Consider the following 16,556-nt stretch of genomic DNA (forward strand, 5'->3'; position numbering starts at 1 on the left):
GGGTGGTTGGTGCTGCCCAGGACACAGAGGACAGACCTGATCCCCACTGTCCAGGATTCCATGAGGGGTGGACTGGGTAGCCAGAGTCACCTCCTCTGTAACCCTGCACTGTAGGGGTCACCATCTTGAGACAGGACTCCAGGCCGGCAAACCAGGCTCCTGGAGGGGGTGAGGGAGCCCAGCGGCACTTCCTGCTGGAGACCGGCTGGGGGAGGGAGTTGGCCGTAATCCGTGTTTAATTTCTCTGGGGCCTCCATTATAAATTCCATAACTCCACCAGTCAAAACATGACTAATTCCTGGGACTGCAGCCCCCGCCGGGGAGTAGAAAGCCCTGCGCTGTTTTTGCTGCCTTTCATCACCACTAATAAAGGCTTGGCAGTCAGAATTTAGCTGCTGTGTGTGGTTTTCTTACGCATGTGGGTTTCTCCCCCTCCCCCCACAGGGTCGCTATAGAATAAATGCTTGCTTGCTGGGCTGGTTTTCTACCAGCTTTGTAATTTTCCCAGTCTGAAAAGCGGTGGGTTTGGGGGAAGTTTGCAAAGAAGGGGCCACAGTATTCAGGGTTAATTGGGCCTTTGCTGATTCTGACAAGGGCAGGACACTGTGATTTATAGAGAAAAGAATGGGTGCATTGAAAGTAAATAGAGCAAAATTGCAGGTGTGATGTTTAACCTGCTGACTCATCCCCTCACCCAGCCAGCTTGACAGCCCTCGTGAGAGCGGGCTGTGCAGGCAATGCCGCTTCGCCCCTCCTATCCCCTGCTAGCGGTGCTACCCTAGGCAGCTTGCTTAACCTTCCTGAGCCTCAATTGCCTTATCTGTAAAATGGTTCTGATGAGTCATCAATCCTGTCTGTACTATAGGGTTTTATGTGAGTGTGCACTTAGCGAGGTGCCTGGCCCACCAGATGGAGGCCAAGTAAGCAGGTTTTGGGGAAAAAAATCCCCCGTGGTCGTGCCATTTTATCTAACACCTTAGTCATTACATATTCATTAAAAATGTTCCCCGAGGGCCTTGCTAAGGTATTAGTTTGTAATCTTTGCAATAAGCAACCAACTTGGCTTTCATCTCTAAAATTAGAACCTGTTTCTAACCCTCCTGGCCCCCTACCTGGAGTTCAGGTGGTCTCACTGCAGGTAGGAAATGGTCGATGATCCTACTCTATTCCTATCAGTGTGACCTTAGGCTGAACCTCACACTCCTCATCTGTAGAATGGGGATTATAACAGTACCTAGCTCATGGTGTACAGAGGGTTGTGTGAGCTACTGCAAGCAAGATGCTTAGCGCGGTGCCCGGCATGTAGTGCGTGTGCAATGAATGTCGGTCGCTCTTGTTGTCGTTGTGATTGTGATGGTGATAATTATTATTACACCTCTTTGTAGCTGCTCTAACGGGCGGCGCTCATTGGCAGTAACAGCCACGTTGTTGTTCTGGGGTTATTGGCCATGCCCTGGGGCCGAGTTTGCTTTCCAGGTGTGGATGGACACCTTCGGAAGGCTGACTCCCTCAAGTCTCGCCTAGCACGTCTTAGACCAGCCTCAGCAGAGCTGGCCTTGCACCCACCTGCCCTGAGGTGGTTAACAGTTTTAATGTGAAGAGCCTCTTTTCTTCTAGCTTCTGGGGGATTAGAGTGAAGAAAGAGAATGTCAGTGTCAGCCAAGGGCACATCTAAGCAAAACTGTTGACCTGGTGGCCAAGACCTTGAAAGTCAGATTCACCTTGGATAAGTTGGATTAGCAATAAATAATCTTGCTGTTGTCTCTGCCTCCAAAGTATGTCCAGAAACAGCCACTTCTCACCCACTCTAAAGCAGCCGCGGCAGGCCATCCTCTCTCACCTGGGTTTCAGCGAGGAGCTCCCACCTGCCCGAGTGCTTCCAGCTTTGCCCCCCAGGCAGGTTATTCTCCGCGCATGTGGTGGCCGAGGTGAGCCTGTCAAAGGTGAGGTCACATCACACTCTACTTGGAAAGGCCTCCCTGCTTAACAGCTCGCCATTGGCTCTCATCTCACTCAGAGTAATAGCCAAAGTTCCCGCTGTCCTGCAAGCCCAGCTGGGTGTGGCTCCTGCTACACTCTGACCTCTCCTCCTCTCCCTCTCCCTGCCCTCCACCCCCACTGGCCTCCCCAGCGGCCCTCGATCTTGCCAGGTGTGCTCTGACCCAGGCCTTTGCCCTTGCTGTTCCCTCTGCCTGGAGCGTCTTCCCCGGACATTTGCCAGCTCATTCTCTTTCTTCTTGACTACCTTACTAAAGGGGACTTCCCTGACCACCACACCCCACCTGAAAAAGTAGCAGCCTCCACACCCCCTCTTTTTCCTCTCCCTGCTTTATTTTTTAAAATATAAATTTGTCTTTCCACTAGAATGTAACCTGCACGAAGGCAGGACTTCATATTTTGTTCACTGCTGTATTCCAGGTGCCTAGAACAGTGCCAGCACATAGTACCTACTCAATAAATGTTTGTTGAGCGAATGAAAGATTGGATCATCCTTCCTTGAGAGTAGGTCTATAGTCTACACAGAGAATGGGCAGCCAGCTCTTCCCTCTCCCCTGAGGACCAAGCAAATTATGTGGCTTCAAATACCACCAGGATGGATTTAGATGAGCTGGTCCCAGAATTTTCTGGCATTGAGTTAAATATTGGCGTGGTCTTGTGGGTACGTTTATTGAACTGACTTTTGAAGAGGTTTGAAAGCCTCTCATCTCCAGGATTATGTATTTAGGTAGCTCCCTCATAGCCCTTTCCATCCTGGAGAGAGATGGGGCTGATTATAGAGATAAAGAAGAAGCCCAGAGAGGTGACAGGATACACTCAAGGTTGTCCACTTATTAGTAGCAGAACAAGGTCCAAATCGGGTCATCTTCTTCAACCACCCTCATTTCCATTTATTGAGCACCTACTATGTCTTAGGCCCCGAAGATTCACAGATGAATAGCTCCTGTCCATGAGGGACTCACTGTCTAGACCCTCGGTCTCACCATCTGAGCTTGCCATCCCCCATCTCATCGTCAAAGGCTCTGTCAACCTTCCTCCCAAATGCTGGACTGTTCCAGGCACATCCTCCAACTAAATACTCTCACTGCCTTCCCCCACCTCTCCGCCCCCATGTCCTCTGCTGGTCCTTCCCTCTTCCGTCCTCTGCCCAGCTCAATCTGTGCCCCTGCCCTTGCAGGCAATGAGTGGGGGGCAATGCCTTTATTCTCAGATATTCATAGGAGGCTCAACGTGACTGTGGCTACTGGAGTCCAGGAAACCTAGCTCGCAGTCCTGGGGCAATAGCATAGTTGAGTGGAGAGATCTGAGGCTGTGTCATGAGGTGGGAGACCCAGGTTCCAAGTCTGGGTTTGCTGTGAGCCTCGGCATTCTTGTTTATAAATGAGGATGAGAAACTGCCTTGTCATCACTGGGAGGACAGCATGAGTCATAGCAGGCAAGGTGCCCATCACAGTACCTGGCCCGCTGAAAATATGCAGTGCCAAGCTTGTAGGGTGGTGGTTAAAGGCGTGTTTCCTGGAGCCAGAAGGCCTGGGTTCGAATCCTGACTCCGTTGCTCTCCAGCGCTTTGACCTTGGAGAAGTCACTTGACATTTCTCTGCCTCATTGGCAGACTGGAGTGAATGTCTGCCTGGGAGGCACTGAGAGCCTATGGGAAGGCCACAGCACAGGCGCCTTCTTGGAATCAACCCATTGACTGCTTAAGAAAAAGACTGGAGTCTTGTAGAAAAAAATAGGAGCAGCAAAGTCTCTTTCAGCTCCCCGATTTACAGATGGGGAAACTGAGGCCCAGGGAGGCAGAACAGAGACGCTGACTCCCAGGCCTGCCCTCTCTCCCCAGGCCTGCTGTTGCTGTGTCTCTTCCACCCTCCCAGGGCTGGAGGCTCAGTGGGGGCTTCGTGGCAGCATCCTGCTCTCCCCTCTGTGTGACACCTCAAAGGGGGTGTCCTTGGGGGGCCTGGAGATGACGCGCCACTCATGCCCACTCGAGAGACTCAGACTCAGTTCCACGACACCTGCTTCGTTCCCCCCAAATGAGAAAAAATGCCTTGGATACGCCTTGTGTCGCAACCACCCCTAATCTGCAAACCCTGTAATTCTCTGAAAGAGAGAAAAGGAAAAAAAATGCCAACGTAGTCTGCCCGACTCCTGGGCCAAGATTTAGTGACGGGAACTGTAGCGAGGTCTCGCATTACTGAGCCTTCATTACTTTTACAAAATATGTTCCGGTGGGTTCACCCGCAGCTGTAAAGCGCTGTCGTAAATAATTAAACTCCACTTGTCAAGGGGGCCGAGAGGGGTTGGAGAAACCGTGATACTCTGCAAGGAGCACTGGGCTGGGAGACAGGAGTTCTGGGATCCATCGGGGCTGAGTCTTGTGACCTTGAACCAGCAGCTTCCTCTGTCTGGGCCTCGGCTTCCCCAAGTGCAGATGAGGAGGTTGGAGCAGGTGGTCTCCAAAGCCCCTGGCGGCTCTGACAGTCAGTGATGCTCTGCTCCAGTGAGCATGCATTTTTGGGAGGATGGTTCCAGCCCCCCCCAAACTACTTCCTTCTAGGCATCCTTCTATGTATCCAAGTTCCAGGCATCCTGTCAGACCCTTGAGAAAGCAGGTGGTCATGGCACAGGCGGTCTCAGCTCTTTAGAATCTCACAGTCCAGCAGAGAAAGCCACTGGGAAACTGATCACCACACTAGGGAAGCCCAGAGCCCCATGGAGGCACAGGGGAGAGCCCAGGAAGGCTTCCTGGAGGAGGTGCTGTTGGGCTCAGCCCGAGAGAATAGGTTGGGGTTAGACAAAGGAGGGCATTTGGGGAAGGGAATGGCCTGTGCAAAGGTGCAGAGGACAGCCCAGGAGTTAAAAGTCTGGCTGGCGGTTCTGTCAAGGGCAAAGCTGGCCCGGGAGGGTTGGTGGGTGATAGGAGCCCACCTGGGGGTCTTGAATGTCTGGCTGAGGAGTGTGCTTTATAGCAAAGGTAGTGGAGCTTCCCCAGGTCTGTGCCTCCACCTTGGCAAAGCCAGGTTAGAGTTTAGGTATCTTCGCCCCCTGCCCCACTCTGTCCCTTGTTTATTCCTTCCTTTGATTTGGTGGAGTGTATTAGTTTGCTCAGGCTGCATGACAAAATACCACAGCCTGGGGGTGCTTAAACAACAGACGTGTATTCCCTCACGGGTTCTGGAGGCTGGGAGTCCCAGGTCAGGCGCCAGCAGGGCTGGTGTCCTCTGAGGCTTCTCCCTGGCTTGCAGGTGGTACCTTCTCTGAGCCTCACACTGTCTCTCCTCTGCACGTGGCCCTGGTGTCTTTCTGTGTCCTGATCTCCTCTTCTAGTAAAGACGCCAGTTCAACTGGCTGGAGGATTAAATGACCTCATTTAACCCAATTACCCCACCTGCAGCTCCTTTGGCCTTCCGTGGGATTCTCGCCATCCTCCACCTCCTTCATGGTCTCTGACTCCTTCGTGCTGAGGCCTCCTTGCCCCTCCAGGGACCTTTCTGATCATCTCCCTCCCCCCACCATGACCCACATCTTCGGTCTCTGGGAGACACTGTGCGTAACCAACACTAGGCTTTAGGTGTCCCCTCCCCTCCCCCACATTATCATCCTAACTTTTCCTGAGTCACTGTCATTGTTGTGCCCCCGCTGCCCAGGCACGTAGGGGTCTCATATCTAACTCTCCAAGTGGTCTTGCTGAAGACCCCCCCTCCCCGGGCTTCAGGGAAGTGCTGGCAGCCCAACTTCTCTTAGGGGGGAACTCTCAGAACTCCAACAACACTGCCCCAGATCCCCTCCTGGCCTTTCCAACATGTTCTAAGCTGGAGGTGGGAGTGCAGGGTGGCAGGGCCAGCTCTCACCACATCCTTTGAAATCCCGCTTGGGTGGCTCACGCCTCATCTCAGAACACAGGTGTGCCTGGCGTCTATCATGTATTGTTTTTGAACCTTATCTGAAAGGGAGACCCAAATAGTTCCATTTTAACATCCAGTTGCCCTCGAACATACCTCAAGTGTTCCCACCCCAGGACCTTTGCATGTGCTGTTCCCGCTTTCTCTGCCTAAATCTCCTGTCCCCAGATCCCTGCCTCATATAATGAACTCAAATATTTCCCCTTGTCGTGCATGTCTTCCTCCCCAACTGGTCACGCTGTCAAATCACCCTGCTCTTTTTACCCCTAAAGAGTACTTATCAGGCCCTGAAATGATTCATTTGTTTGTTTGCTTATTGTCTGTCTCTGTGCCGCACACCCTTCCTCCACTGACCTTATAGCACATTAACTCTATGGGACTTGGTCGCTTTTGTTCACTGTGACCGCAGCACTGACAGTGGTACCTGGCCCGAAGCTGATACTCAGTAAGAATATGTTTGGGTGATCTTTCCACTCCCTCTGATCAGTCAGTGCAAGAGGTCCACAGTCTAGCCTGTAGGATTTGATCAAGACATTGGGACATCTCAAAGGGTCCAGGTAACAGGGACCACAGAGCTCTGTCCATCTGTTTGATGCAGGTGGCAAAGGCAAGTCCCTGGTCAGAGTGGCATGAGCCAGGTTGTCCCGCTCTCCCTGGGTCCTCTTCTACACTGGATGAGTCAGGAGCTGGAACACAGATGCTCACACCCCAAGCAAGACCTCAAGGGCCAGGGGAGGTGGGTGTGAACATTGAAACAGGAAGAAGCAGGGAGGTGAGGTGTCAGTGAGATGCTGACCACCTCCCTGCCCAGGTGGAGGCCATGCAGGGTCCCTGAGGTTGCCCAGCAGGGAGAGGAGGCCCAGCTGTGAGCGGGGTTGGTCTGGGGGCGCGGAAAGTGGAGCTTCACCCAGGGGAGGACCAGCCATCCCAGTAGGCTGCACTATGGGCGAGAATGATCAGACTAGCGATGGGAGAGCAGGAGGCAGGTGGGCAGCTGGGCAGCCGGGCAGAGGAAGCCAGTCTAGCCAAGGGAGAAGGAGTTGGAGACTGACTTCCTCAGGGGCTGGGGCCCTGGTCTCAGCTTCCCTTGGCTGGCGTGGCTTCAACCCATGTGGAGGAGAGTGGCCTAGTGGCCCAGGACACAATACCCATCCTGAAGCTCACAGACATTTCCCTTTGTCCTAATCTTTTTAAAAATTTTTGGTCGCACCACACGCGGCATGTGGGCTCTTAGTTCCCCGACCAGGGATCGAATCTGTACCCCCTGCAGTGGAAGCGTGGATTCTTAACCACTGGACGGCCAGGGAAGCCCCTGTCCTAATCTTAATGAGATCAGAATTTTAAATGAGCCCATTTACCTGGTGGGCAACAGGGCAGCTGATCACCTACTGTGTGCTCACTGCTGCGCTAGCCACCACCTGGCAGGGTGGTGAGGCGGGTGCGTGTATATATACCTCCCTGGGGTTGTGAGCAGATGCTCCCCAGGACATGGCAGCCCTCACCCGGGTTGGGCCCAATGTGCCTGGGAGTCGGTTTTCTAGGAAGGGTTGGGGGCTGATGGACTAGCCTAGCTTCCTCGCCCATCCCTTGGGGGTGGCAGCCCTGAGCTGTTCTCCATGTAGTCTCTCAGAGAGTCCCTTGGGTCCATCGTGGTAAGTGCTCAGGGCTCACCTTCATCGCCTCCCTCGCCCACTCCTCTCCCTTCCAACTCCCTTGCTGGGCACATGGCTTCCCGGGGTCACCTCCTTCATAATTGACCACCCAAATCCTTGTCTGCTTTGGCGGGGACAACCCCAAGCAAGAAAGGTGGTTGGGAGAATAGAAGAAGATGGAATGTGTTGTTTATATTATGGAGAAAGACAAGTTCAGAGAGGTTAGGCAGCTTCCCCCATGTCGCCCAGCCAGGAAGGGAGGAGCCAGGCTCAGAACCCAGGGCTGTTTTGGTCCACGAGGCCCAGAAGGTAACGTGGAGAGAACAAAGAGGAGCTGGGTTTCTGGAGTCAAAGCCTTGCTAAACTCTTGCTTATAGGACAGCAAAAGGTCCCTGGGCTTGGCTTCCAGAAGATTCTGCAAGGGGCAGAATTTAAAAGAAATGTTGCTGACCCCAAATCCAGGGCTGGAGGACCCTGCAGGGCAGGGGCCGAGGGGTTAACACTGTGTACATTAAAATGAGGAGAGTCCAAGAGACGAGGTGTCTAGCCAGGTCCAAGGGCAGTGGGCCCTGGCAGCTGTGGGGTCAGAGTGGGAGGGCCGCCCAGCAGGAGCCCTGCAGGTGGGGATGCAGAATTGAAATCCAAATTGGAGGGAAGAGGATGAGCCGAGCGGAGCCGCAGCCCTCCCCAGCACAGAGGGTGCAACTAGAAGACTGGACAGATTCTCTGCAGAAAGTGATGCCACTTGAGGAAAGGAAACAGTTCTGGGGGGGTCTTTTCTCTATTTTAAAAGCAGCCAGCAGTGTGGAATTCCTTCAAGTAAATAGTAGATTTAAGTGCTTAGGGTGGGGACGCAGCCGCGGTACTTGCTTCTATGTGGAAATTAGGAAGATGTTGGGCCCTTGTATCTGCAGCTCCTGCTGGGGTCGGTAGGCAGGGGATGCCCAGCCCAAGCTGGGGGTGGCGGGGGCAGGTGGCATCCCCTATATTGTCTTCTGAGGCAGCATGGGGTCTGCCCCTTGCCCTCCTCTGAGATGGCTGTGCCTGACCCCAAAGACCAGGTCAAGGTAGAGGGTTCAAGGCCATGTGTTCCACTGCCCCCCAGCAGGGGACACGCTCCCCAGGTCTCCTCAGGGCTCAGCCTCCCCTCACTGCCCCTGTGTCCACAGGAAAGAGCAGGATCTTCAGGCATTTGTGGAACTCCAGGAGGGCAGGGGCCCCGTCTGGCTTGTGCATGAGGTATACAGCAGGTGCTCAATAAATGTGCATTGACCGAATACGACTAGGAGAAGAGGGGTAGTAAGGGTTTCATTGCCTTTTGGAGGGCATGCTACTGAAACGTTTGCATCCCTGGTTTGGTTCCTTTGTATGTGGAAGAACACCTTACGTAAGGGATTTCTAAGGAGATTCTTGGAGGTGGTACCTTAGAGCAGGGCCAGGCCTTGGCATGTAGTAGATGTTTAGGAGATGCCAGGTCCTGTGTCCCCTTGATTCTCTGAGCCCTGCTTCCACCAGGTGGCCTCTGGATCAGGGTGGGAGTGGGCCACATTCTGGGCCTAGGGGACCATGGGGGTCATTAGTTCTTCCTCTATGAGCCAGTCCCCTGCCCTGCACCCTACACCCCCAATTCCCTCCCCGGGTCCAGAAGCTGCCTGCAGGTGGAGGAGGCAAAGGGGTCAGGAGGCCGACTGCAGAGGAGCCCCACCCTTCAGACCTGCTCTCCACTTTGAAAGGGGCAGGGTCCAGGTTCTCAACAAGGGCAGGGATGTGGTGAGAGGCCCTGGTCCCTTTCAAGGGTGCAAATCCACCATTCCCTTCAGAGCATGGGATGGACAGGTGGGGGGAGAATGCCGGGGAAGCTGGCTGTGGTTGTGTGTGTGTGTGTGTGTGTGTGTGTGTGTGTGTGTGCGTGTTACAATGCCCTTCTCTATGTCTCTGTGTCGGATGCCATGTCTCTCTCTGGGTATCTAAGGACAATGTCTCTCTCTGCTTGCATGCCCCCCACCCCCATATCTGGATGTCTGTGCTTGCACACACAGGGACAATTGGCTCTTAGAAACAAGCCCTCGGCCCAGCCCCCTTTATCCCTCCAAACTCCAGCCAGACTAGCCCCCTAGAGGCATGGCTCTGCTGACCTCCCCAGATCAGGCAGCCCCGTGTTGAGTGGACCCACGTCATCCAACTATCTCTTCCTCAGCCCTTCCTCAGCCCTCTCCTGGCCCCCAGTTTAAGGCCTGTCCCATAGCCAGCCTGGACAGGCTGGCTTGGGTCTGTGGGGTGGGAGGGCATGGTCTGTCTAGGAATGGGGGGCACAAGAGGCCTGGAAACCAGCTTATTTGGGGGCTCTTTAGGCCACTGTTGGTCTCCAATGACAAATGGTCTCCCCAAGGGCCTGGAAAATTTGGAGCACTTTCCACCCCAGCCAGGGCCCCGGCACATGTGATAGACAGCCGGGGATGAATGGTGAGCTGCTCTGGACAGCAGAGGCAACTGTGCTGGGTGGGCGGCAGGCTTGGGACGAGGTGCTACTTTGCCTCCTTATGGAATGTTCCAGGCTCACAGATCTCCCTCTACCAGGGGCTCCTGGACTCTCAGTTGAAATGCTAGATGCTCGACTGAGGAAGCGTGGGGACATTTCTGGCACGGGCAGGTCCACATTCAAGTTCTGTCTTTGCCCCTGTGAACATGGTAAAGTGCCTTATTGGGTCTGGGCTTCAGTTTCTCAACCTGTATACTGGGGCCGTTGGACCAGATGTCTTCCAAGGGCCCTTCAGCTCAGGTAAGAGGGACCATAGGACTCCTTGGACCATGTTCTACCACTCAGGCATTGGGCAGGGGATTTTGATGAAGGACAGTGGTTTCCCTGTGAGCATGGAAGTTCCGTGAAGTGGGGTCTATCTCGTTCACTGCTGTGGCTCCTGGCACACGTAGGTATTCCATGGATTTTTGTGGAATTTAAGGTTCCACAAGGGCAGGGATTTGTGTCTGTTTTATTTACTGCTGTGTCCACGGTAGATTCCCAACCGGTGTTCTGGAAAGAATGAGTTACTGCTCCTGGGATGTCTTTGGAGTTGAGAAGCCCAGGTGGAGCTCTGATATTTATCTCCTTCCTTTACTCCAAGAAATTGGACTGAACCCCTGGCCTGAGCCTACAGCCCTTCTTCTGGTTCCCACGGCGCCCCCCTCCTTCTCCTCTGCCTAGCCAAGTCTGGCTGGTCCTCTGAGGTCAGCTCCGGCCTAGCTCCCCCAGGAGGCCCCCACTCCCGGCCAGCCACACCTGTTCCTCCCCGTCCTTGGGCTCCTGCAGCAGGTGGGAGGCCGTGGGAAGCACCGTTGGATTAAGGGTTGGAATAAGGGTTGGAATGATTGCTCCAGACTCAGCTTCCCAGGTAGACCAAGGGGCCCAGGAAGGCCAAGTTGAAAGGGCTCTCAGAGATATAGTCCAACCTCCCCATTGTCAGTATGGGGACACTAAGTCCCAGATTGGGGAAATATCACATATGAGTCACTTATCTGGCAGTTGCAGAATAGGGGCTGATGGATTCCCTTCCATCAAAAAGCTTGTCAATCACACCTTCTGGAGACTTCTCAGCTCAGACTTCTCTCCTTCTTGGCCACCTTGATCCTTGTCCCAGCCCCCACGACCTCTCGCTGGAAGGCTGCAGGGCCTCCTAATGGCCTCCCACCCCTCCACCTGGCCTCTGCATGGCAGTAAACCTCCATCAGCCTGAGCCTAGGCTGCAAAGCCTCTCCTAGCTGCTCCCTGCCCGCCACCCCTCCAGTCTTATCTCCACCCAGCTGCCAGGGCCATAGTTTAAAAATATAAATTAGATCATGACATTCCCCTGCTTAGAACCCTCCAGGGGCTCCACTGCAGTTAGAATAAAATCCCTGCAGTAGGACTCAGCAAACTTTTCTGTAAAAGACAAGATAGTAAATATTTTTGGCTTTGTGGACCATATGGTCTCTGTCACAACCATGCCAAACAAACAAACAAATGAACAAAACAGCTCACAAAAGCAGCCACAATTCATAAATGAACAGACATAGCTGTGTTCCAATAAAACTTTATTTACAAGAAAGACAGTGGACTGAATTTATCCCCAGGGCTGAAGTTTGCTGACCCCTGACCTACGATGTCTTGCACGACCCAGTTCCCACCTCCCTCTCCTACCTCATCACCCCCTATTCTCCTCCTTACTGTCTCTGCCAGGTGACTTCATCCATCTTTATGTCTCTCAAAAATTCCAGGCTTATCCCCAACCCAGGGTCTTTGCACTCGACCTTCTCTCTGCCTGGAATACTTTTCCCCAGGTCTCTATAAGACTGACCCTCTGTCAAAATACAGATCTCAGGGCAAAAGTCATCTCCTCAGAAAGCCTTTTCTGACCAGTCTAGCTAAAAATCATCCTCCCTGCTAGTTTTTACTTGATCATATCCTGTTATGTTATCTTCAGAGCACTGAACTTACTTATTCATTTATTTGTTCATCCATCCATCCATCTATCCATACATCCAACCATCAATCCATTCATCTACCTGTCCATCCATCATCCATCCATCTATCCATCCATCCATCCATCCATCCCCCTGTCCATCCATTCATACATCCATATATCCATCTATCCCTCCATCCATCCATCCATCTCCCTGTCCATCCCATCCACCAGAGCATCATTTTGTCTGTCTTGATCTAACATGGCCCCACCATCAAGAATTATGGGAGGCAATGGACATGGTACCTGCTCAGTAATGTGTGTTAATTGATTGCCTAATTAATCTGCTTGTCCAAAGTCACAGAGATGCTGTGTGACCAGGTCAGGATAGGCCTGCCCTGGCTTAGGGGAGGACACAGGGTACCTCCCCAGGTTTTTCCCCACTTCTGATGCAGCAGCACTCTTCCTGCTGTAAAGCTCTTTGCCAACTTCTGGGCCACCCCATCCTTCCCCAAGGTAAAAAATTTAAAGAACGAAGAAGTCACCACCGCTGGGAACCTCCACATGAGCACACTGCTGGTTGAGTCAAGGAAGCTTTGCTCCAAAGACTGAAATTATGTCAAAGCACTTGAAAATGAAGTGTCTCCTGTACAAGTGTTTAATTATCCTATTATAGGACAGCAACTGGGCATTAGGATTTTTTATAATTATTAATAGAGTATTAAACAATGAATTGTTATGAACAATTAAAATTAATTGCATTTCTTGGAGTTAATTAAATTATTTCTTTAATAGGACAAGTGCCTAAGCAGACATAAAAATGAAGAACCAGCCTTACAAAAGTTTGTGGGGGGCGGTGGTGGTGGTGTGATGAGGCAGGGAACTTTTCCCTCTCCTGCCAGGGGAGGGGCTCAACGAACAGTCTGCGGCCTTGGGAATCCCACAATTCTCCCGGAGGAGGATGAACTGGCACAGGTGGACCCAGCTTCCTGCTCAGGGCCTGACTCCTCCTGCCTCCCTTCCTTGCCTTTCTTTCTTTGTTTCTCTTTCTTAAGCCTTTTCTTCTCTGTTATGAGCCAGAAATGTCGTGGGCACTGGAAGCACAGAGATAAATCAGTCAAAATTCCATCCCTTCTGGAGTTCATAGTCAAGGAGAGAGACCCAGCACTTTATTAATAATGGATAAGAGTCAGACAGCTGGGGTTCAACTTTGGACTCTACCTCTTACTAGCTGGGTCAGAGAAACTCTTCTGGAAAGAAAAGCCTTATCTGAATCTTGAAACACGTGTAGACCTTGGCTAGGTTGAGACGTAAGGGAAAGGCATTCCAGGCAGAGGGAACAGCATGTGCAAATGCATAGAGGCATTGCAAGGGTAGTGTCAGAAAATGCAGTAATTTTTGTTCCAGAAGTGTTGCCTGAAAGTTGTGGAGTGGTGAAAGATGTGGTTTGGAGGCATGTGGGAGCCAGCCTCCGAAATGGTATCCTGTTCTCGTGTAGTCCTTTCCTACACTGTATCAGGGTTGGTGTATGTGACTGATGGAAGATGGCAGAAGTGATGGTATGTCACTCCTGAGGCTAGATCCTAAAAGGCACTGTGGCTTCTGCTTTGCTCTGGGATCAGTTGTTTGGGGGGAAGCCTGCTGCCATGTCAGGCAGCCCTATGGAGAGGCCCCTGTGGTGAGGAACTGAGGCCTCCAGCCAACAGCCATGTGAGTGAGCCATCTTGAAAGTGGATTCTCTGGCCCCAGTCAAGCCTACTGATGGCTGCAGCCCCAGTCGACACACTGACTGCAACTGCATGAGAGACCGAGTTGGAACCACCCAGCTGAGCTGCTCTTGATGTCTGAATCCACAGAACTTGGGTGAGATCATCAATGTTTCTTGTTTCAAGCCACTACATTTTGGGAATAATTTGTTACACAGCAGTTGATAACTAATACAAGTGGTTAGCAGAACCCTGGTTATGAGGGTCTAGTGGGGAGCCCTATCAGTGGGAGATGAAGGCAAATTTGCAGGTTAGGAAGGTCACTTCAGCTGCAGCAGAGAGGATGGAGTAGGGAATGATAATATCTGTTAGTTATTGTTCATTTATTATGTGTCAGGCACAGTTCCAAGTGCTTCACATGTATTAACTCAATTAATCCTCCAAACAACCCTATAAGGTGGGTACTATTACTATGCCAATTTTATTTTAATTTTTTAAAAATTGAAGTATAGTTGATTTATAATGTTGTGTTCATTTCTGGTGTACAGCAAAGTGATTCAGTTATACATATATATATTCTTTTTCATATTCTTTTCCTTTATGGTTTATTATAGGATATTGAATATAGTTCCCCGTGCTATACCGTAGGACCTTGCTGTTTATCCATTCTCTATTTAAGAGTTTGCATCTCCTAGTCCCAAACTCCCACTCCATCCCTCCCTTGCACACCACGCCCCTGCAACCACCAGTCTGTTCTCTATGTCTGTGGGTCTGTTTCTGTTTCATAGATAGGTTCATTTGTGTCATATTTTAGATTCTACATGCAAGTGATATCATACAGTATTTGTCTTTCTCCTTCTGACTTACTGTGCTTAGTATGATAATCTCTAGGTCCATCCATGTAGCTGCAAATGGCATTATTTCATCCTTCTTTATGGCTGAGTAGTATTCCTTTGTATATATGTACCACATCTTCTTTCTCCATTCATCTGTTGATGGACATTTAGGTTTTTTCCATGTCTTGGCTATCGTAAATAGTGCTGCTATGAACACTGGGGTGCATGTGTCTTTTCAAATTATAGTTTTGTCTGTATATATGCCCAGGAGTGGGATTGCTGGATCATATAGCAACTCTAGTTTTAGTTTTTTGAGGAACCTCCATACTGTTTTCCATAGTGACTCCACCAATTTACATTCCCACCAACAGTGTAGGAGCATTCCCTTTTCTCCACATCCTCTCCAGCATTTGTTATTTGTAGACTTTTTAATGATGGTCGTTCTGACCGGTGTGAGGTGGTACCTCACTGTAGTTTTGATTTGCATTTCTCTATTAATTATATGCAAATTTTACAGAGAAGGAAATTGAAAAAGATTGGAAAACTTGCTCAGTATCCCACAACTAATAGTTCACAGTGAAGCTAGGTTTTGAACCCAGGCAATTTCTTCACTACTGTTACATCGACTTCCCGGAGGCCAGGAGGCCTGCCAATGCCAGAGATGTAAGCTTGAGAACTCGGGTATGTGCTGGGGGTGTGGGTGGTAGAGAGAGTTCGATTTGAGAGATGTTTAAGAATTGGAGTTGACGGGACTTGGTACCCGGCTGGATGGACAAGTGAGGGGGAAGGAGATGCCCCCAGGCTGCTGCCCCTGTTCCCATCTTGGACCCAGGGCTGAAAGTTGTTCCAGAGCCTGAGATGGAGAAGCCAGAGGAGGAACAGGTTTGGGGGCAAGGTGAGGATGTCCTTTGGGGATGTGATGATTTTGAGATCCTGAAGGGCAACCGGGTAACTCAAGGGAGATGTTGGTCTGGAGACCCAGGTATTCCCTGTATGTCACGGCACCCCAGGCTTGCCTCCTTCTTAGTTCCTATCAGACCAAATAGTGATTCACACGCCTGTCTCCCTGACGTTCCACGAGAGACCAAGCCTTAGATCTGTGTCAGCCTCAGGCCCCCCCATGCCGAGCAGGCAGCTAGGTCCACAGGCCTGCCCAGGGATGTCTGTGGAAGGAGTGACTGAGCCCCAGCTCTCAGGTCTTGTGCTGCAGGCCGCTCCTGGGTGGGTGCGAGGCAGAGCACGTGGGCAGGTGGGAGCCTGGAGCCATGTGGCGTATCCTGATGGCCGGCTCGGGAGTGTGGAGGACCCCACATCTCCACCCCCTCGGCTGGTCTTCCCAAAGCGACAGCCACCTGCTCCCCGCCAGCCCAGCTCCACCAGATCAGTCTTCTTGGAGCCAGTGGGGCTGTGTCACCATCCCATCTGTCACATGTAGTGGGCTACAGGGCCAGGGTCACCTTCACACAGTACCAGGTCCTGGTTCCTGGTTGATGCTGAGAGACTGCCTCTCCTGGGCCTGGGGAGGGGTTGGGAAAGACCTCCCCCAAATGCAGCGTGGGCCTCTCCTTCCATCACCCCTACCCTGCCAGGGTCGGAGTACCTGCTTTGGCGTTTATCTTCTGTGCACCTCTGGAATTGCTTCTGCTGCTGTGGGCCCCGTGCTGGGTTTGATACCATTTGGTTCTGTGTAGGAATTCCCCAGGGTAGATGGCCAGGTCTACATGGGCAGTTTCCCCTCACATGATCAAGTGGGCTGGCAAAGACCCAGATCCCCCCAATTGTCTGAAGGGTCCCATCAAGTGATGAGGTACCAAGTCTGCGAGAGGCTTAGGTGAGCAACCCCGACCTGGAGAACCTTCTAGAAAACCAGCAAGAGGCCGGAGGTGCTCAGCTTGGGGGAAGTGGGGCAGGGAGAACTTTGTTCCCCAGGGGACATCTGGCAATGTCTGGAGACACTTTAGGTTGTTATAATTGGAGGCTGGGGGGATGCTAAAGGCATGAGTGAGGAGAGGCCAGAGAGGCTGGT

This window comes from Pseudorca crassidens, chromosome 2 (assembly GCF_039906515.1).
Source record: "Pseudorca crassidens isolate mPseCra1 chromosome 2, mPseCra1.hap1, whole genome shotgun sequence".
Lineage (NCBI taxonomy): Eukaryota > Metazoa > Chordata > Mammalia > Artiodactyla > Delphinidae > Pseudorca > Pseudorca crassidens.